Below are 22,028 nucleotides of genomic sequence, written 5' to 3'. Positions count from 1 at the left end.
CACGGCTATTGTAATGTATGTCTGGTGTCTTAATTGGAGCCTGTTATCTACTGGCCCGACACATATTCATTGCCCTGCCCTCTGTATGTATATATATTCTGAGACCGATGAGTAAAATGTTGTCACACTGGAAATACGTGGAGAAGCAGTGATCTTTTATATGTTCCCATGTTACAAAGCCTTTCGAGCCAGCGCCCTTCATTCAGAAGTGAGGAAGAGCAGAGTAGTCCTCCTGAAACTCGGGGTGGTAATGTAAAGAGGTATTACAGCACAGAAGTCCCCGTTACACACACTTTTTCTTCATTTTCAATAGCCCCTTTTTGTTGTTTAGTGATTGATGCTAAAATTGAAAGGGTTGTCCACTATTTGGACTAACCCGTCTCAATCGTTATTATTTTATTCTTCCAAGTAAAATAATTACACAAATACTCACCTTCAGTGCCGCCACCTTTCCAGGACGCCCCTGTGGCAATTCAGCAGCTGGTTCACTGTCCCCTCCTTTGGATGTAATTGACATCTGAAGGTGGTTAGTAGCCGCAGCTCTCACCTCTTCTGAATGTCTGGATTTGTCAAAAAGTGAGGAGAATGAAGCCAGCAATGACTGGTCACAGGGATCACGTGACATGTGACGCAATTCCCAGAAGAGCCAGTGCTGGCAACACTGGAACTGTCCCCTGCCACGGCGGTTAGTATAGGTATTATTATTTTACAAGGGGGAACAATTGGGATTGAGAAAGGGTTAAACCTGCTCTCAAGCTATGTAAATAAGTGGATGCATAACTAATCAGGGGCACTGATTTCCCTGGACTAATCCTCCTTCTCCTTGTGTAAGCACAACCCTGTGGGAGTGGGTGACATGATTTTTAAATGCAACGATACCGCCATCTCTTTGCAAACTTTGCGACTGGTCAAACCTGGTGTCACTGAAGTCAGGGTACATACACCCGACTTTATTACACATTCCCAGGGAAGTAGAAAAATGTCTGCATACGCAAAATGTGCAAAGAGTCAGTGGTAACACTGGTTTAAGGGGCTAAGGTAGCAGTCAGGGTCCCTTGAATGTGCTTTGTTGGGTTTTGTGAGCAGGACTCTGTGGCACAGCTTCACAGACTGTCAGAAGGAACAGCACTGACCTCTTCACATCTTATCACTATCTTCAGTTTGTAAAAGCCATCTACACATGGAAAAAGATTTAACCCTTTCACTACCTAGCTAAAAACACAGTTCTCCAGCTAAGCTGAAGGAAGATAACAAAAGGTTAAATCCACTGTCTTTTGTGGGTATCTTCTACAAACACAGGACAGTGATACCAGGACTGAGAGGAGAACAGCACATCAAGGAGACAGGACCTGCCAGAAAATCTGAATGTGCAAGGGCATGCAGTCTGCAGAACTCACCTGAGCATGAGTGTCACCGTGCTGCTGTGCTGACATGACAGTGATGGCCCCTCTGGGACATTTTAATAAAGTAAAAAAAAAAAAAAAGTGTAAAAATAATTTATAAAAAATCGCTAAATAAATAAAAAAAAAAAAAATATTCCCTAATAAATTCATTTTTTTGGAAATAAAAACAAAACAATAAAAGTACATATATTTGGTATCGCCGTGTCCGTAACGACCCACCCTATAAAACGTTCCCATTAGTTAACCCCCTTAGCGAACCCCTTAAAAAATAAAAATAAAAATCAAAGCAAAAAAATAATGCTTTAGTATCATACCGCCGAACAAAAAGTGCAATAATGAGCGATCAAAAAGACGGATATAAATAATCATGGTACCGCTGAAAACGTCATCTTGTCCCGCAAAAAACAAGCCACCATACAGCATCATCAGCAAAAAAATAAAAAAGTTATAGCTCGCAGAATAAAGCGATGCAAAAATAATTATTTTTATACAAAATTGTTTTCAATGCATAAAAGCGCCAAAACATAAAAAAAGGCATAAATGAGGTATCGCTGGAATCGTACTGACCCAAAGAATAAAACCGCTTTATCAATTTTACCACACGTGGAACGGTGTAAACGCACCCTCCAAAAGAAAATCTTGAAATGCTGGTTTTTGTTCATCCTGCGTCCCAAAAAATCGGAATAAAAAGTGATCAAAAAATGTCACGTGCCCGAAAATGGTACCAATAAAAACGTCAACTCGTCCCGCAAAAAATAAGACCTCACATGACTCTGTGGGTCAAAATACAGAAAAATTATAGCTCTCAAAATGTGGTGATGCAAAAACTATTTTTACAATATAAAGCGTCTTTTAGCGTATGACAGCTGCCAAAAATAAAAACCTGCCATAAATAGTAAATCAAACCCCCCCGTTATCACCCCCTTAGTTAGGGAAAAATAATAAAATAAAAAAAATGTATTTATTTCCATTTTCCCATTAGGGCTAGGGCTAGGGCTAGGGCTAGGTTTAGGGCTGAGATTAGGGTTAGGGGTGTGTTGGGGTTAGGGTTGGAGTTAGAATTGGGGGTTTCCACTGTTTGGGCACATCAGGTGCTCTCCAAACGTAACATGGCGTCTGATCTCAATTCCAGCCAATTCTGCGTTGAAAAAGTCAAATGGTGCTCCTTCCGTTCCAAGCTCTGCCATGTGCCCAAACAGTGTTTTACCCCCACATATGGTGCATCAGCCTACTCAGGACAAATTGCAAAACAACTTTTGGGGTCCAATTTCTCCTGTTACCCTTAGGAAAATAAAAAATTGGGGGCAAAAATATCATTTTTGTGGAAAAAAATATGATTTTTTATTTTCACGCCCGGGCGTTATAAACTTCTGTGAAGCACTTAGGGGTTCAAAGTGCTCACCACATATCTAGATAAGTTCCGTGGGGGGTCTAGTTTCCAAAATGGGGTCACTTGTGGGGGATTTCCACTGTTTAGGCACATCAGAGGCTCTCCAATCGCGACATGACACCCGCAGACCTTTCCATCAAAGTCTGCATTCCAAAACGTCACTACTTCCCTTCCGAGCCCTGACGTGTGCCCATACAGTAGTTTTCTCCCACATATGGGGTATTAGCGTACTTAGGACAAATTGGACAACAACTTTTGGGGTCCAATTTCTCCTGCTACCATTGGGAAAATAAAAAAATTGGGGACTAAAAGATCATGTTTGTGGAAAAAATATGATTTTTTTATTTTCACGCCCGGGCAATATAAACTTCTGTGAAGCCCTTGGGGGTTCAAAGTGCTCACCACACATCTAGATAAGTTCCTTGGGGGGTCTAGTTTCCAAAATTGTGTCATTTGTGGGGGGTATCCACCGTTTAGGCACATCAGGGGCTTTCCAAACGCGGCATTGCGTCCAATCCCAATTCCAGCCAAAAAAGTCAAATTGCGCTGCTTCCCTTCTGAGCTCTGCCATGCGTCAAAATAGTGGTTTACCCCCATATATGGGGTATCAGCGTACTCAGGACAAATTGCACAATAATTTTTGGGGTCCTGTTACCCTTGGAGAAATAAAAATTGAGGGTGAAAAGATCATTTTTGTGGAAAAAATGATATTTTAATTGTACGGCTGTACGTTATAAACTTCACGCCCTTGGGGGTTCAAAGTTCTCACCACATATCTAGATAAGTTCCGTGGGGGGTCTAGTTTCCAAAATGGTGTCATTTGTGGGGGGTTCCACTGTTTTGCTACATCAGGGGCTTTCCAAACGCGACATGGTGTCCGATCTCAATTCCAGACAAAAAAGTCAAATGGCGCTGCTTCCCTTCCGAGCTCTGCCATGCACCCAAATAGTCGTTTACACCCACATATGGGGTATCAGCATACTCAGGACAAATTGCACAATAACTTTTAGGGTCCTGTTACCCTTGGGAAAATAAAAATTAGGGGTGAAAAGATTATTTTTGTGGAAAAAATGATATTTTAATTGTACGACTGTACGTTATAAACTTCTGTGAAGCCCTTGGGGGTTCAAAGTTCTCACCAACATCTAGATAACTTCCTTGGGGGGTCTAGTTTCCAAAATGGTGTCATTTGTGGGGGGTTCCACTGTTTTGCTACATCAGGGGCTTTCCAAACGCGACATGGTGTCCGATCTCAATTCAAGCCAAAAAAGTCAAATGGCGCTGCTTCCCTTCCGAGCTCTGCCATGCGCCCAAATAGTCGTTTACACCCACATATGGGGTATCAGCGTACTCAGGACAAATGGCACAATAACTTTTAGGGTCCTGTTACCCTTGGGAAAATAAATATTGGGGGTGAAAAGATCATTTTTGTGGAAAAAATATGATTTTTTAATTGTACGGCTGTACGTTATAAACTTCTGTGAAGCCCTTGTGGGTTCAAAGTTCTCACCACATATCTAGATAAGTTCCTTGGGGGGTCTAGTTTCCAAAATGGGGTTACTTGTGGGGGGTTTCCACTGTTTAGGTACATCAGGGGCTCTCCAAACGTGACATGGCGTCCGATCTGAATTCCAGCCAATTTTGCATTTTTGTCGTTCCCCCCCACATATCAGGTATCGGCGTACTCAGGAGAAATTGCACAATAAATTTTGCAGTCCAATTTCTCCTGTTACCCTTGGTAAAATAAAAAAAATTGGACCTGAATTAATTTTTTTGTGAAAAAAAGTTAAATGTTCATTTTTTTTAAACATTCAAAAAATTCCTGTGAAGCACCTAAAGGGTTAATAAACTTCTTGAATATGGTTTTGAGCATGTTGAGGGGTGCAGTTTTTAGAATGGTGTCACTTTTGGGTATTTTCTATCATATAGACTCCTCAAAGTGACTTCAAATGTGATGTGGTCCGTAAAAATAAAATGGTGTTGCAAAAATGAGAAATCGCTGGTCAACTTTTAACCCTTATAACTTCCTAACAAAAAAATTTTGGTTCCAAAATTGTGCTGATGTAAAGTAAAACATATGTGAAATATTACTTATTAAGTTTTTTGTGTGCCATATCTCTGTGATTTTAAGGGCATAAAAATTCAAAGTTGGAAAATTGCGAAATTTTCAAAATATTTGCCAAATTTCCCTTTTTTTCACAAATAAACGCAAGTTATTTGAATTAAATTTTACCACTAACATGAAGTACAATATGTCACAAGAAAACAATGTCAGAATCACCGAGATCCATGGAAGCGTTTCAGAGTTATTACCTCATAAAGGGACAGTGGTCAGAATTGTAAAAATTGGCCCGGTCATGAACGTGTAAACCACCCTTGGGTTTAAGGGGTTAAAGCCAAAGCCGAACTTTAGTGTTAAAAACTTGGTAATACACCATCTCACTTAAATAAGCCCTCATACAACTTTGTTTTCTGAAAAATAAGAAAATATTGAGCTAAAACAATTTTTTTTGTAAAATAACAGTGTTTTTTAATCTTCAAGTGCATAGCGCTAATGGCGGCAGACCATGGGCCCATTAGTCAGCGGGTGGCCTGCCTGACGTCACAGTTTCAATGATACTTTGTATGCAATGCTGGAGGAGAGAGCAGTTGGCTCCCTGCTCCGCCATTCGTACTGTAAGGCTGAGTCTCAGTGCAGCAGGTGCCATGACATCACTAGATCACACCTGCTGCATGGAGCCTCAGTCCATATGTAGTGACAAGAAAAAACATTATTAATGTATGCTATATGTCATATGGTAAATGTGTTCTCCATTCCTTACATGATTGCATTTGTGATACCGGCTTCCCGTCTTGCCTTGGAGGAGGTAAATTATTTAATAATATGCTGCCCTCTCCTGCCTTGTTTTGGCATTACAACTTGTAGTACTATGCTGCCCTCTTCTGCCTTAGTTAGGCATTGCAACTTGTTTTTTCTGATTTGAAAATAAGTGGCAGTAGGAGGTGGTGTGTGGGAGACTGAAAAGGTCCAGTTACGGGCAGTTTTGGTGGTGAGAGGAGGTAGAAAATAGGGGCTCCTCGATTGGGACAAGCAGGGAGTTCAAATCGCACCCTTTTTGGAGTGCCCCGCGTTTACAGCAACAGAGTGCTGGGACAAGAGAAGGAAAGGAACTGCAAAACTGCACAGAAGATTTCCCTGATACTCCAATCTGATTAAGGTTGGCTGATCCTCCCCCTTCACGCAGCACAGTTAGTCAAAGGAAAAGTTATTGCCATCCTCCCAAGATCGGGACCGAGAAAAGGCTTTGACCTACGCAATGTGTAAGGAAAATTTTATCTGCTACCCATGACTGTAATATTGAAAAAATATAAGAATTGTTACCAGTCTTCAGTAAAGTTCATCTTTCAAGTTTACACGAGACCCTCGGTGTATGCTTCTTTCCATCCATGGCCTCATATCTTGCGGGCATCAGCATAACTCTCATATACTCGTCATCCCCCTTTATAATTGCCACCTAACCTAGGGATTGTTAGAGCCATCGGAGTCACCGCGACTGAACCATCCTCCAAGGTACAAGGCCCTGCATCCCACAAGGCGGTGCGACACATAGGCTGCACATTCCGGAGCAGTGCTTTGGGGTAACAGGGCTAGGTAAGCAGTTTATATATTTTTTTTTAAGTCAGTACTTATAATGGCACTGTACTGCACAAGCGACTGTGGATTTCATCATACTCCGGGGCGTGGGAAGGGGTGAGGCTTTGGAGGCCATGATAATATCTGTGGAGGGCTATCATACAGTGTGGTGGTGACATTGATGTGCGCAGTATTGCTTAATGTACTTTTGGGTGCTAATAATTATATCTGTAAGGCTGCGTTCCCATGATGAGCTTTTGATGTTGCAGATTTTCTGCAACCATTAAGTGAAATAGGTTACTAAAACTCACCAAAAACTCATAGTGTGAACATAGCTTAATGGGTAAAAATAATATGTACTTTGTCTGTGAACTCACCATGAACATTGCAGTGGGTAACTTGTTTTCTCATTCTCTTCCAGGTTAATAATTTTCACTTTATGTCAGTCCTATGAATAATTTATCACTTACACCTTTTTTAACCTCACAGTAATCAAAAGTTAAGTGACCATTTAGAAAATATACTGACATTATGGACATCATCACCTCACAGGCTTTGGATTGACACTGATTTTAAAGGTGTTTTCCACTACAATGATACTCGTGACCTAAGGATATGTCATCAGTGTCATTGTAGCTCCACCCACCACCACCACCAATTAGCTGTCACCAGCTCCGTGAGCAGGTGGAAGTAAACAGTGTGTGGTGCAGAACAACATGGCGCCGTCACACTTTGGTGGCAGCAGCCTAGTATTGAAGATCAGCTCCTTTTCAAATGACCCCATTGATCTGACACTTGTGACCTACCCGAGGACAAGTCATCAATATTATTGTAGTGGAAAACACCTCCAAGGAACGTATGGAACAGATTGAGGATTGGTAGAAAATGTGGCTATAGAAGAAAATACGTATTCGTTGTAGATTAACATGCAAACGTGTTATTAAAATCGCTTCTTATGTGAAAAATAACTGCTCTACTGCATTTACCATGTTTTATCAATTAGACGTCAACAACTAGCAGTTGGAATGAAAATAAATGAAGTAACGGATACATAAAAAAGTTTTGCTATAATTAACCTCACAATATTGGTCTTTAAATAAAGTCAGCCTCTAAAGAAACGTTATTAAAATCTCTCCTGTTATAATCAAGACGTTATGTATATGAATGCATTTAATGAACCCCACATGTTGGGCCGTGGTTACAACCCTGTACCTGGCAAATGAAGGGAGGTGCCTGTGACTTCCATACCAGAGCATTGCTTCCCATAGGTTCCATGCAGTGTTTCTCCAGTGCAGTTCCTCCAGGTATATCAGCCGGTGGTCTGTTAGAAGTCCTGATATGTAGGAGCAAAGCCAGACATCAGAGGAGGATCGTTAGAAAACTATACAGAGGTCTCTTGTTCTTGAATATGCTCCCCTTCTCTGACTCCCTAACAAATCACCAACGATTGCGGTCAATGAAATGAATTCGCCCAGACACTTGTATGCAGTCTAACAGGAGGAACTAGAGTTGGTGCGAATGAATTTGCAGGACCCTGTCCATTGGTCACATCAGTAATGTGTGGCCGCTGGACAACAGCCATGTGACCTACCTGACGGCACCTGCAGCTCTTCTTTTGATTAGCAGGCCTAGGGTGACTACATTGTTGCAGCAAGACGCACATGTGACAGAGCGCCAGGTCGACTAATCAATAGAACTGAGGATGCCATCATGTACGATACCGTTGACAGGTCTTCTGTTCAGAGACATGTGACATAGCCAATGGACCAGGTCTAGCAAATCTGCTCATACCAGCTCTAAAAAGCTGATTTCAAGGGGACAGAACGCACTGTGCTGTTCCGTCTAAAGTTATAATTATATGGTTTCATAGATTGTATTATATTACCATTCTTTGTATAAGTCTTGCATTTGGTCTGCTGCCACCTGCTGTCCTTTTTCTGTATGGCAGTCTGCTGCTAATTAATTCTAGTACATGCCTTCCACTTCCGAGTCAGGTCACTCCTCTTCCTGTTTGCAGCCATTCTTAGTTTCGCTTTCACCCGGGAGACACACGCTTGTACCGAGCTATGAAAGCCATCAGTTTTTTGACCACATTGCTGCACACATTGCTGATCCACCTTGCTCACACATTTGCTGCACCTTGCTTCACAATTTGCTGTACCACTTTGCTCACAGCTTGTTGTTAACATTCTGCACGTCTGGAGAACCTACTGCATTACCAATCATATGCTCTATGTCCAGATTTCCAAATAAACAAGTCTGGACTTCACAATCCCTGGTGTGTATCATCTCTCCAGACGCTGAACAGCAAAACAGCAACATGGTCCTGTCTGCTCTGCATTGAGGAAATGGAAGGTAGGAATCTCTCCCAGCCCCAATCAACTACACCTCCATTCGCTTCATGTGGGGACAGAACAGTCGAAAAACTGCCTTGAAGCCCGGCGAAAAAAAAAATCACCCTTATATCCTAACCCATCTGCCTGCTCACATACTGCAGTCCTGCTCTGCTAAGTATCTCTGCAGCGTCACCCCAGACCGCATTGTGCATAGAGACTCTCTGTATATTATACATTGCTGCAGACTGTTGGACTGCAAAACCCCACAATTCTCTAAAAACACATTGGGAATCTTATCAGGACGTCTTAACTAAGCTGCACTGCGATTTCCAGCCCCCAAATCAAAAGTTCAGTTTCTTAAAGAGACAGCGCACCTTAAATCAAAATGACCGAAAAAGACTCTGCATTGTCTCCCACTGCTGAAACAGAGCAAATACAACCCAATACTGCCTATTATGAAGAGGGGGAAAACAGAGCCAGCTTTACAAACAGACCAAGACTCACGACCAAGACGCTCTGTCAAACCAACCATAAAGGCTGTTGAAAACTATCACAATACGAAGGATGAGTTCAATGACAACCTGGATGACCTATGGGAACGAGTCACCTCCCTCATGTCAAGCATCCAACGCCACAAAAATGATGCTGCAAGTCTACAGGACACTATAAAATGGCTAGACACGGCCCACAGAAGATACAAGAGACTGTCCACGAGGTACATTGCCTTCCTAAAAGACTCTAATATTGATGAAGCCTCATGAGAGTTAAACAAAGCAGATTCCACAGACAGAGAAAGGAACGCCGCTGTGCAAGACGCCATAGATAAAGCGGAGCTCCGTATTGCTCATCTGCAAGAATCAAGATCTCACAGGTCAGGCTCATCCAGACACTCTTCTTGGTCATACAAATCATCCTGCTCAAGGACTTCAACCCTCAGAGACAGAATCCTAGAGGCCCGTTTAAACGCAGAGCGATCCAAACTAAGGCGCTCCTACACAGAAAAGAAAGCAGAAGCAGACGCAGAAGCCAAGAAAGTAGAAGCAGAGGCAGAAACTAGGAAAGCAGAGGCAGAAGCCAAGAAAGCAGAGGCAGAAGCCAAGAAAGCAGAAGCAGAAGCAAAGGAAGCAGAAGCCAAGAAAGCTGAAGCAGAGGCAGAAGTCAAGAAAGCTGAAGCAGAGGCAGAAGCCAAGAAAGCAGAAGCAGAGGCAGAAGCAAAGGAAGCAGAAGCCAAGAAAGCTGAAGCAGAGGCAGAAGCCAAGAAAGCTGAAGCAGAGGCTCAAGCAAAGATTCTTCAAACACAAATGGAGGAAGAAATCGCGCTAGCCGAAGTAAAAAATACTTGAGCAAGCATTGAACCAAACCCTCGAACCGATTTGCCTACCACCACTGGAAGAAGAGGACCCAGCTGTCCGTACCAGTGACTACATGCAGAAACAGGTATCTGCAGCACACACCATCTCCAGCGACGTTCAACTCAACAATGTGAAAAGGTCCAAGTCAGCCCAACTTACGGTGCCAGTTACCCACAGCATCTGCAGAGACCCAAGACCAACGCCATAATGTGTCCCCACAGGAGCAGCAATCATCACAAGATGACCACAAGACACATTCCAGTCCATCTCCACAGTTCAAGCCGCAGTCATCAAAATCTCCAGAGGTTAAACCACAGCTCAACCCTGCAGCAACATCATTCTACACGGGAACAATTTACCCTTCCATGCCACACAGCTTATACGCCCAAGGGGCACCACAAGCTAACACGGTAACATTGAGGGAAGGATCAGACATGTCCGAGTTTGCCAGGTTTATGGTGAGCAAAGATCTAATCAGCATCAGCCTCTCAAAGTTTGACGACTGTGCAGAGAACTACAGAGCCTGGAAAGCGACCTTCAAGGCCACCATTGCTGACCTCAACCTATCCACATAACAGGAGCTCGACCTCATTGTAATATGGTTGGGTCCTGGCTCCACAAACCGTATCAAGAGTCTTCGGACCATCTACGTGGGGAAAGCTGAAGCAGGTCTCACTGCTGCCTGGCTGAGACTCGAAAGAACCTATGGCAGCGCTGAAGCCATAGAAAAGTCCCTATTCAAGAGACTGCAGAATGTTCCAAGGATCAACCGTAAGGAAGCCCACAAGCTTCTGGACTTAAGCGATTTGCTTATGGAGCTGGAACTCGCAAAAAGAGACCCTCGTCTATCTGGATTGTGCTACCTGGACACCGCCCATGGGGTGAACCCAATCGTCTCAAAGCTGCCACATAGTCTGCAAGAGAAGTGGACAGTATGTGTTTCCAGGTACAAAAGGTCACATGATGTCACCTTTCCTCTGTTCAATCAGTTCTGCAAGTTTGTTGACGAACAGGTCCAAATGAGGAACGACCCTAGCCTAGACTTCCTGGAGTCTAACACTGCAGCTCCAGCAACACCGTCATCAAGGTATGAAAGCGTCACACATAGACGCAAGGACTTGAGGAGTAGTATAAGTGACAGAAAGACTAACATGCCACCACCTGCAGTAACTGCCGATAAATAGTACACTATTCCGTCGAGAGATATGTCTTTCAATTGTGAGTGTCCCATTCACAAAAAAAACACACTCGTTAAACAAATGTAGAGGCTTCTGGTCCAAAACCATGCAGGAGCGCAAGAAAATCCTCAGTGAACTTGGGGTGTGTTTCAAGGGCTGCGCCTCATTAGAACACATGGCCAAGGACTGTAAATCTGCCATTAAAGGGAATCTGTCACCCATATTTAGTGATATTATGGAAAGATATCACTAAATTGTGCGTCCCATAAGGATTCTATTCGGGCTTTTGACTCCCCCCGACCCTGCACCTTTGAGGCATAAATACCTTTTTTAGCTTGTTGGTGATGCATGCAAATCGCCGCGGTCCAGTCTGATGGGCGTGGCTTAGTAGTCTTCTCCCCCCACCTCCTCGGCTTGCTTCACGTAATCTTCGTCTGTGAATACCACAGACGCCGTTGATTTCCGCGCTTGCGCAATGTAAAGGCCCCCAGCGCCTGCGCAGTATGCTTTGCCCAACTGTGGGCGAACCATAAAATCGCTACTGCGCAAGCGCCGGTATTTTCCAGCGCGGTCTATGCCCCGGAAGTGTGTCCTGCATGTGAAGACTTCCGGGGCATAGACCGGCCTGGAAAATACCGGCGTTTGCGCAGTAATGATTTCATGCTTCGCCCACAGTTGGGCAAAGCATACTGCACAGGCGCCAGGGGCCTTTACATTGCGCAAGCGCGGAAACCAACGGCGTCTGTGGTATTCACAGACGAAGATTACATGAAGCAAGCCAAGGAGGTGGGGGGGAAGACCACTAAGCCGTGCCCATCGGACCGGACCGCGGCGATTTGCATGCATCACCAACAAGCTAAAAAAAGGTATTTATGCCTCAAAGGTGCGGGGCCTGGGGGAGTCGAAAGCCTGAATAGAATCCTTATGGGACGCACAATTTAGTGATATCTTTACATGATATCAATAAATATGGGTGACAGATTCCCTTTAAGTGTGAAGAGTTTAATAGTGACAAACACCCATCAGCTTAGCATCCAACCTCAGCCACCAGCGATCTAGCAGTCGCAGTTACCTCTAGTCCGGCTACAAGCCATGGTGGGGAGCCACAGAATAACACCAAGTCTACCACGGCGGTCTCCTGCTCATGCTCAGAGGTATGTGGGGAGAGCCAAAGTAATAAATGCTGTGTCAGGATATGCATAATCAGAGTTTATCCAGAAGGGCAACCAGAGAAGGCAGTAAAAATGTATGCCATCATTGATGATCAGAGCAATCGATCCCTAGCTGGACCTAAGTTCTTTGAAGCCTTTGGAATCAAGGGACCTGCAACACCCTATACTCTGAATACTTGCTCAGGTCGCATAGAGACTAGCGGTAGGAGGGCACAAGGTTTCATTGCTTCTCCTGTCAACGGAGGTGTAGAAATACCCCTAGCTACGTTAATCGAATGCGATCAAATACCCAAAGGAATGAGATTCCTAACCTGGAAGCTGCGTTCCACCAATCACACCTAAGGCACCTAGGGCACCTAGTCAGCTAAGGCACCTAAGGCACCTAGTCAGCGTTATCCCACCTATGGACTCAGATGCTGAAATCCTACTTCTGCTCGGCAGAGACAATTTAAGGATACGTAAGGTCCGCCAACAGTGCAATGGTCCTGACTATGCCCCCTAGGCACAGAGACTTGACTTGGGGTGGGTAATCATAGGAAATGTGTGCTTGGACCGAACAAGAGTTGATTCCTTTAAGACCTACATACACCGAGACGGACGAACTACTTTCTGCAAACCATGCCCTCATCACTATGAGATGAAAGAGAAGCCTCAAGATCCCGTACAGCTGCCTTATGTCATTCCTTCTCCCAATGCAGACGACTTGGGAAGATCGGTGTTTCATACAACTAAGGATGACAACAAAGTAGCCCCGTCAATGGAAGACAAGGAATTTGTCAGGATAATGGACAATGAGTTCCTTAAGGATGAGACTAATCACTAGGTTTTTCCCCTACCCTTCCGAGCTACCAGGGTAAGACTCCCGAACAATCGTGAACAAGCCTTTTCCAGATTCAACTCTCTCCAGTGCACACTAAGCAACAAACCGGAGATGAAAGAACACATTGTCACCTTTATGAGCAGGATATTCCATAATAACCATGTGGAGCCAGCACCTCCCTTAAAGGAAAACGAGGAGTGCTGGTACCTACCCTCATTCAGAGTATATCACCCGCGGAAACCTAAGCAAATTAGAGTTGTCTTTGATTCAAGCGCCAAACATCAAGGCGTATCTCTCAACAATGTCCTCCTCATGGGTCCTAATCTTACAAACAACCTAGTAGGAGTGTTGATGAGGTTCCGGAAAGAGCCCATCGCCATCACCGCTGACATTATTATTATTATTATTTATTTATATAGCACCATTGATTCCATGGTGCTGTACATGAGAAGGGGTTACATACAAATTACAGATATCACTTACAGTAAACAAACTAACAATGACAGACTGATACAGAGGGGAGAGAGGACCCTGCCCTTTCGGGCTTACATGCTACAGGATGGTGGGGAAGGAGACAGTAGGTTGGTGGGTTGCAGCAATTCTGGTGTTAGTTGAGGTGATATGGCCGGTAGTGGTGAGAGAGAAGGAGGTAGCGGGGTCATTGCAGGCTGTAGGATTTCTTGAAGAGGTGGGTTTTCAGGTTCCATCTGAAGGATCCAAATGTGGTTGATAGTTGGACTTGTTGGGGCAAAGAATTCCAGAGAATAGGGGCTATTCGGGAGAAGTCTTGGAGGCGGTTGGGTGAGGATCGAATAAGTGTGGAGGAGAGGAGGAGGTCTTGGGTGGACCGGAGATGACGTGAGGGAAGGTATCGGGAGCAGGGGTGGACTGGGCTGGGTGGCAGAGAGGCAAATGCCCCCCGGGCCGCTTCCCCAGCACCTGTACAGGGCCTGCCGCACAGCAAATTGTGGGTGGCTGTGCCCTCTGCTCTGTACTGTGACGCTGTGATGCCGCCGGCAGCAGACAGCCGCCCACATCACAGTCTATCAGGCCGGGGCCGGGAGCTGTGCACGGCCGTCACCTTGACGGCTGCTCAGCTCCCGCTCTCTCCGGCTGTACTTCCGGGTCAGGTGTCGGGCGTGCGCGATGACGCGCCGACATGTCCCGGACAACGCTGAAAGCAGAGGCGCTGCTGGGGAGCGAGCCGGCTGTGAGGTAAGTATGGGGAACTTTCTTTTTTTTAATTTATAAAATGAATTCAATGGGGGAGGGGGTGACTGGGGGCTGTACAGGATGAAGGGGGTGAGTGGGGGCTGTACATAATGAATGGGGGGTGACTGGCGGCTGTACAGGATGAGGGGGGGTGACTGGGGGCTATACATGATGAAGGGGGGGTGATTGGGGGCTGTACATGATGAAGAGGGGGTGACTGGGGGCTGTACAGGATGAAGGGGGCGTGACTGGGGGCTGTACATGATGAAGGGGGGTGACTGGGGGCTGTACATGATGAAGGGGGATGACTGGGGGGCAGTACATGCTGAAGGGGGGGTGACTGGGGGCTGTACATGATGAAGGGGGTGACTGGGGGTTGTACATGATGAAGGGAGGTGACTGGGGGCTGTACATGATGAAGAGGGGTGACTGGGGGCTGTACATGATGAAGAGGGGTGACTGGGGCTGTACAGGATGAAGGGGGTGAGTGGGGCTACACATGATGGAGGGGTGAGTCGGGCTGTACAGGATGAAGGGGTGTGAGTGGGGGCTACACATGATGAAGGGGGTGAGTGGGGGCTACACATGATGAAGGAGGGGTGAGTGGGGGCTTCACATGATGAAGGGGGGGTGAGTGGGGCTACACATGATGAAGGTGGGGTGAGGGACTGTACATGATGAAGAGAGGTGAGTGGGGACTTCACATGATGAAGGGGGTGAGTGGGGGCTACACATGATGAAGGGGGGTGAGTGGGGGCTTCACATGATGAAGGGGGGTGCGTGGGGCTACACATGATGAAGGTGGGGTGAGGGACTACAGGATGAAGGGGTGTGAGTGGGGGCTACACATGATGAAGGGGGTGAGTGGGGGCTACACATGATGAAGGAGGGGTGAGTGGGGGCTTCACATGATGAAGGGGGGTGAGTGGGGGCTACACATGATGATGGTGGGGTGAGGGACTGTACATGATGAAGAGAGGTGAGTGGGGACTTCACATGATGAAGGGGGTGAGTGGGGCTACACATGATGAAGGGGGTGAGTGGGGCTACACATGATGAAGGGGGGTGAGTGGGGGCTGTACATGATGAAGGTGGGGTGAGGGACTGTACATGATGAAGGGGGGTGAGTGGGGGCTTCACATGAAGGGAGGTGAGTGGGGTTGTACAGGATGAAGGGGGTGAGTGGGGGCTTCACATGATGAAGGGGGTGAGTGGGGCTGTACAGGATAAAGGGGGTGAGTGGGGCTGTACAGGATGAAGGGGGGTGAGTGGGGCTTCACATGATGAAGGGGGGTGAGTGGGGCTTCACATGATGAAGGGGGGTGAGTGGGGCTGTACAAGATGAAGGGGGGTGAGTGGGGGCTTCACATGATGAAGGGGGGTGAGTGGGGGCTTCACATGATGAAGGGGGGGGTCAGTGGGGCTGCACATGACGAAGGGGGGGTCAGTGGGGCTGTATATGATGAAGGAGGTGAGTGGGGCAGAACATGATGAAGTGGGGGATAAGTGGGGCTGCACATGATGAAGTGGGGGATAAGGGGGACTGCACATGATGAATTAAGGGGTAAGTGGGACTGCACATGATGAATTGGGGGTAAGGGGAACTGCACATGATGAATTGGGGGTAAAGGGGACTGCACATGATGAACTGGGGGTAAGGGGGACTGCACATGATGAACTAGTGGGTAAGGGGAACTGCACATGAAGTGGGGGTAAGGGGGACTGCACATGATGATGTGGGGGTAAAATTAATTGCACATGATGATGGGGGAGTGGGGCTGCACATGAAGTGGAGAGAAGGGGACTGCACATGATGAAATGGAAGGGGGGGGATAAGGGGCTGCAAATGATGAAGGGCCACTGCAGATGAAGTGAGGGGGTGATAGGGACTGCAATGGATGAAGTAAGAGGACTTCAAATTAAAGTGGGGACTGCAAATGATGAAGTGGAAGAGAGGACAGGGGCTGCAAATGATGAATTCAGTGTGAGTGACGGGGCACAGCAATTTAATTGAAGGTGGGGGCTGAGGAGAGCAAATGATCTATGGGGAGAACAAATAATGAATTTTAAGAGTGGGGGAGTAAATGATGTATGGAATGTGGGGTAGAGCAGTTGATAATGAATAGAGGGTCGGAGAGAAAGACATGACAATGAATTGAGGTGGGAGGGGCATGTAAATATAAGGAATCGGGATTAGGGTTAGAGCGGGAGGTACATAATGGGGGGCGTTGAGGATGACGTGCCTGGTAATGAATTGGGGAAAAAAGTATAGGTGCTAATTAATTTATATTATTATATTATATTCTGTATTCAGATGTGTAGTGTAGTAGAAAGGGAAAAAGTGGGGAATTTGCTCTGGAAGATGTGCTCTAGGTAACTGTGTTATTTTATGCAGAGACAAGTCCTGGTTGGAAAAAGTGATGGCGCTCTGTAAGGGATGAAAAAGAAAAGTAAAGATGAAGGACTTCAGCTAGAGGCGTCACTGGTGAGTCAGTGTGTTACCTGTGCACTGACACTATACCCTGTATACTATATACAGAGCTCCTGTATATAATGTCACTAGCAGTGGTGATGACTATTACCTGTACACTGACACGAAATACAGAGCTCCTGTGTATAATGTCACTGGTGATCCCTGTATTACCTGTACACTTACACTATATACAGAGCTCCTGTGTATAATGTCACTGGTGATCCCTGTATTACCTGTACACTGACACTATATACAGATCTCCTGTGTATAATGCCACTGGTGATTCTTGTATTACCTGTACACTGACACTATATACAGAGCTCCTGTGTATAATGTCACTGGTGATCCCTGTATTACCTGTACACTGACCCTATATACAGAGCTCCTGTGTATAATGTCACTGGTGATCCCTGTATTACCTGTACACTGACCCTATATACAGAGCTCCTGTATACAATGGCACTTAGTATTGTGTTTTTTTAATTAATGATCAGTATTGTAGTATTTAGTCACTATGTGGTAGTAATATGTGGTCTGGTCACGGTGTGGCGCTATTTGTTCCTTGTATGTGGTATTATTCGGTCACTATGTGGTGTGGCCAAGGTGCGGCGGCATTTGTTCCTTGTATGTGGCATTATTCGGTCACTATGTGGTGGTAATATGTGGTCTGGCCAAGGTGTGGGGGTATTTGTTCCTTGTATGTGGTATTATTCAGTCACTATGTGGTGGTAATATGTGGTCTGATCATGGCGTGACGATATTTGTCCCTTGTATGTGATATTCATGGTTGATTAAAAAAAAATGTAAATGTATGTGACTCATTCCCTTAAAGAAAAATACATAAATATAAATTTATTTTTAATAGTTTAGAGAAGAGTAGGGCCTGGCCGAAAGAGTCTACCATGTCGTGGTATCAGCTTAAAAATTATTTTGGCCAAAACAAAGGCTGCTTGTTATGAATGTGATCTGGTGTTTGATGGGAACTGTTAATATCTGATCGGTGAGGATGTGGTGGTGAAGATGAGTTTTTCCAAGAGTGGGTGGTGAGATGGTGGAGGCAGAGCTGGTGTGGAACCTAGGCTGAGTCTCAAGAGAACCCAAAAATTTTGCCCGTATGGGGACCCAAAATACCTAGTGGAAGCCCTGGTCTCTCTCATAAGCTGCAGACCGCAGCTTCCTGAGACTTCAGTGTGCTCACGCAGGCGGCGTGATGACATTATTGTCTCATGTCGCTCTGCGAACCGGAAGAGAAAATGGAGGCTGCAGTGCCGGGAATCAGGATGAGGTGAGTATAAACTTCATTATTTTTAATATTGAGAACTGGGGCCATCCTACTATATATATATATGGGAGAACTGGGGCTATTAGGGTAAGTGCACACAGAGTTTTTCGGAGGTGCGGATTTTGTAGCAAAATTCGCAGATAAGTCCGCAGGACTAAAGTCCTGCGGTTTATCTGCGGTGTTGCCTGGCGGTTTCACACCTCATAATGGATGAGGTGTGAACCCGCAGTGTTTCTGCACAAAAGAATTGACATGCTGCGGATTGTAAACCGCAGCAAAACCGCGCGGAAAAATCTGCAGCATATGCACAGCGTTTACTGTACAACGCAGCAAAATCTGCTGCGGACCCACAGAGCCAAAACCGCTGCGGATCCGCAGCAGAATCCGCAGCGTGTGCCCATACCCTTATACTATATATATATATATATATATATATACAGAGAGAGAGAGAGATAGATAGATAGATAGATAACTGGGGCCGTCATACTATAAATATGGGGAGAATGGGCCCATCATACAATGTATGTGAGGAGAACTGGGGCCATCATACTAGATATGTGGGGAGAACTGGGGCCATCATAATAGATATGTGAGGAGAACTGGGGCCGTCATACTATATATGGGGAGAACGGGCCCATCATACTATGTATGTGAGGAGAACTGGGGCCATCATACTATATATATGGGGAGAATGGGCCCATCATACTATGTATGTGAGGAGAACTGGGGCCATCATACTATATATATGTGAGGAGAACTGGGCCATCATACTAGATATGTGGGGAGAACTGGGGCCATCATACTAGATATGTGGGGAGAACTGGGGCCATCATAATAGATATGTGAGAACTGGGGCCGTCATACTATATATGGGGAGAACGGGCCAATCATACTTTGTATGTGAGGAGAACTGGGGCCATCATACTATATATATGGGGAGAATGGGCCCATCATACTATGTATGTGAGGAGAACTGAGGCCATCATACTATATATATGTGAGGAGAACTGGGGCCATCATACTAGATATGTGGGGAGAACTGGGGCCATCATATTAATATATATATATATATATATATATATGCAACTGGGGCCATCGCTCTATATTTATGGTGGGAACTGGGGCCATCGCACTATATATATCCCATATCTCTATAGTAAGCTCGGTTCTGCTCCCAAATCTCTGTGGTAAGCTCTGTTCTGCTCCCATATCTCTGGATTAAGCTCAGTTCTGCTCCAAATCTTTGTAGTAAGCTCGGTTCTGCTCCCATACCGCTGTAGTAAGCTCGGTTCTGCTCTCATATCTCTGTAGTAAGCTCGATTTTGCGCCCATATCTCTGTAGTAGGCTCTGTTCTGCTCCCGTATCTCTGGAGTATTCTCCATTCTGATCCATATCTCTGGATTAAGCTGAGTTCTGCTCCCATATCTTTGTAGTAAGCTCCGTTCTGCTCCCATATCTCTGGAGTAAGCTCTTTTCTGCTCCCAAATCTCTGGAGTAAGCTCTGTTCTGCTCCCAAATCTCTGAAGTAAGCTCTGTTCTGCTCCCATATTTCTTTAGTAAGCTGTGTTCTGCTCCCATATTTCTATAGTAAGCTCTGTTATTATTATTATTATTATTTATTGTTATAGCGCCATTTATTCCATGGCGCTTTACAGGTAAGGAGGGGTATACATAAAAACAAGTACAATAATCTTAAACAATACAACTCATAACTGGTACAGGAGGAGAGAGGACCCTGCCCACGAGGGCTCACAATCTACAAGGGATGGGTGATAATACAGTAGGCGAGGGTAGAGCTGGTCGTGCAGCGGTTTGGTCGATCAGTGGTTACTGCAGGTTGTAGGCTTGTCGGAAGAGGTGGGTCTTCAGGCTCTTTTTGAAGGTTTCGATGGTAGGTGAGAGTCTGATATGTTGTGGTAGAGAGTTCCAGAGTAGGGGTGATGCGCGAGAGAAATCTTGTATGCGATTGTGGGAAGAGGAGATAAGAGGGGAGTAGAGAAGGAGATCTTGTGAGGATCGGAGGTTGCGTGCAGGAAAGTACCGGGATACGAGGTCACAGATGTATGGAGGAGACAGGTTGTGGATGGCTTTGTATGTCATGGTTAGGGTTTTGTAATGGAGTCTCTGGGCAATTGGGAGCCAGTGAAGGGATTGACAGAGGGGAGATGCTGGGGAATAGCGGGGGGACAGGTGGATTAGTCGGGCAGCAGAGTTTAGAATAGATTGGAGGGGTGCGAGAGTGTTTGAGGGGAGGCCACAGAGCAGGAGGTTGCAGTAGTCAAGGCGAGAGATGATGAGGGCATGGACTAGGGTTTTTGCAGATTCTTGGGTGAGGAATGAACGGATTCGTGAAATATTTTTGAGTTGAAGTCGGCAGGAAGTGGAAAGGGCTTGGATATGTGGTTTGAAGGAGAGATTAGCATCAAAGATTACTCCGAGGCAGCGAGCTTGTGGGACTGGGGAGAGTGGGCAGTCATTTACTGTAATTGATTGGTTCGTAGGGGGGGTCACGTGAGATGGGGGAAAGATGATGAATTCTGTTTTGTCCATGTTGAGTTTCAGAAATCTAGCGGAGAAGAAGGATGAAATAGTGGACAGACATTGAGGGATTCTGGTTAGTAGGGAGGTGATATCTGGTCCAGAGATGTAGATCTGTGTGTCATCAGCATAGAGATGATACTGAAAGCCATGAGATTCTATGAGCTGTCCCAGGCCAAAGGTGTAAATAGAGAACAGCAGGGGCCCAAGGACTGAACCTTGTGGGACTCCGACAGATAGGGGGCGAGGTGAGGAGGTGGTGTGTGAGTGGGAGACGCTGAATGTCCGGTCTGTTAGGTATGATGAGATCCAGGATAGGGCCAAGTCTGTGATGCTGAGGGATGAGAGGGTCTGTAATAATAGGGAATGGTCGACTGTGTCAAAGGCAGCCGACAGGTCCAGGAGGAGGAGGACAGAGTAGTGTCGCTTGCTCTTGGCGGTTAAGAGGTCATTGGTGACCTTAGTAAGGGCAGTTTCAGTGGAGTGGTGTGACCGGAAGCCAGATTGTAAGCGGTCGAAGAGGGAGCAAGAAGAGAGATGGGAGGACAGTTCAAGGTAGACGCGTTGTTCCAGTAGCTTGGAGGCGTAGGGGAGAAGTGATATAGGGTGATAGCTAGATACAGAGGATGGGTCAAGAGAGGGCTTTTTGAGGATAGGTGTGATGGAGGCATGTTTAAAGCTTGAGGGGAAAACACCAGTTGTTAGTGATAGGTTGAAGAGATGGGTTAGGGTTGGGATGAAGACTGTGGTGAGGTTTGGTATGAAGTGGGATGGGATCGGGTCGAGTGCACAGGTGGTGAGATGTGATCTTGAGAGTAGAGTGGAGAGTCGATCTTCTGTAATGGTGGAGAAGTTGGTTTTGAAGGTGGAGGGCTGGGAAGTCGGGAGGAAGGGTTCTGGGGGTTGTTGACCAAAACTTTCTCTGATGTTATCAATCTTCTGCTTGAAAAATGAGGCAAAGTCTTCAGCTGAGATGAGTGGGGAGGGAGGAGGTGCTGGGGGGCGGAGGAGAGAATTGAAGGTGTTGAATAACTGTTTAGGGTTGTGAGACAGGGAGGATATGAGAGATGAGAAGTAGGTTTGTTTAGCTGTGGCGAGTGTGGTCTTGAAAGTAGTGAGGGACTGTTTGAATGCGATGAAGTGCTCGTTGGAGTGGGATCTTTTCCATCTGCGCTCAGCAGCCCTGGAAGCTCGCCTCAGCTCTTTGGTCAGGCTGGTGTGCCAGGGCTGTCTGTTG

The sequence above is a fragment of the Dendrobates tinctorius genome, unplaced genomic scaffold, assembly GCF_039654945.1.
Source record: "Dendrobates tinctorius isolate UK_male_01 unplaced genomic scaffold, ASM3965494v1 ptg000082l, whole genome shotgun sequence".
Taxonomy (NCBI): Eukaryota; Metazoa; Chordata; class Amphibia; order Anura; family Dendrobatidae; genus Dendrobates; species Dendrobates tinctorius.
This window is presented reverse-complemented; position numbering follows the sequence as displayed.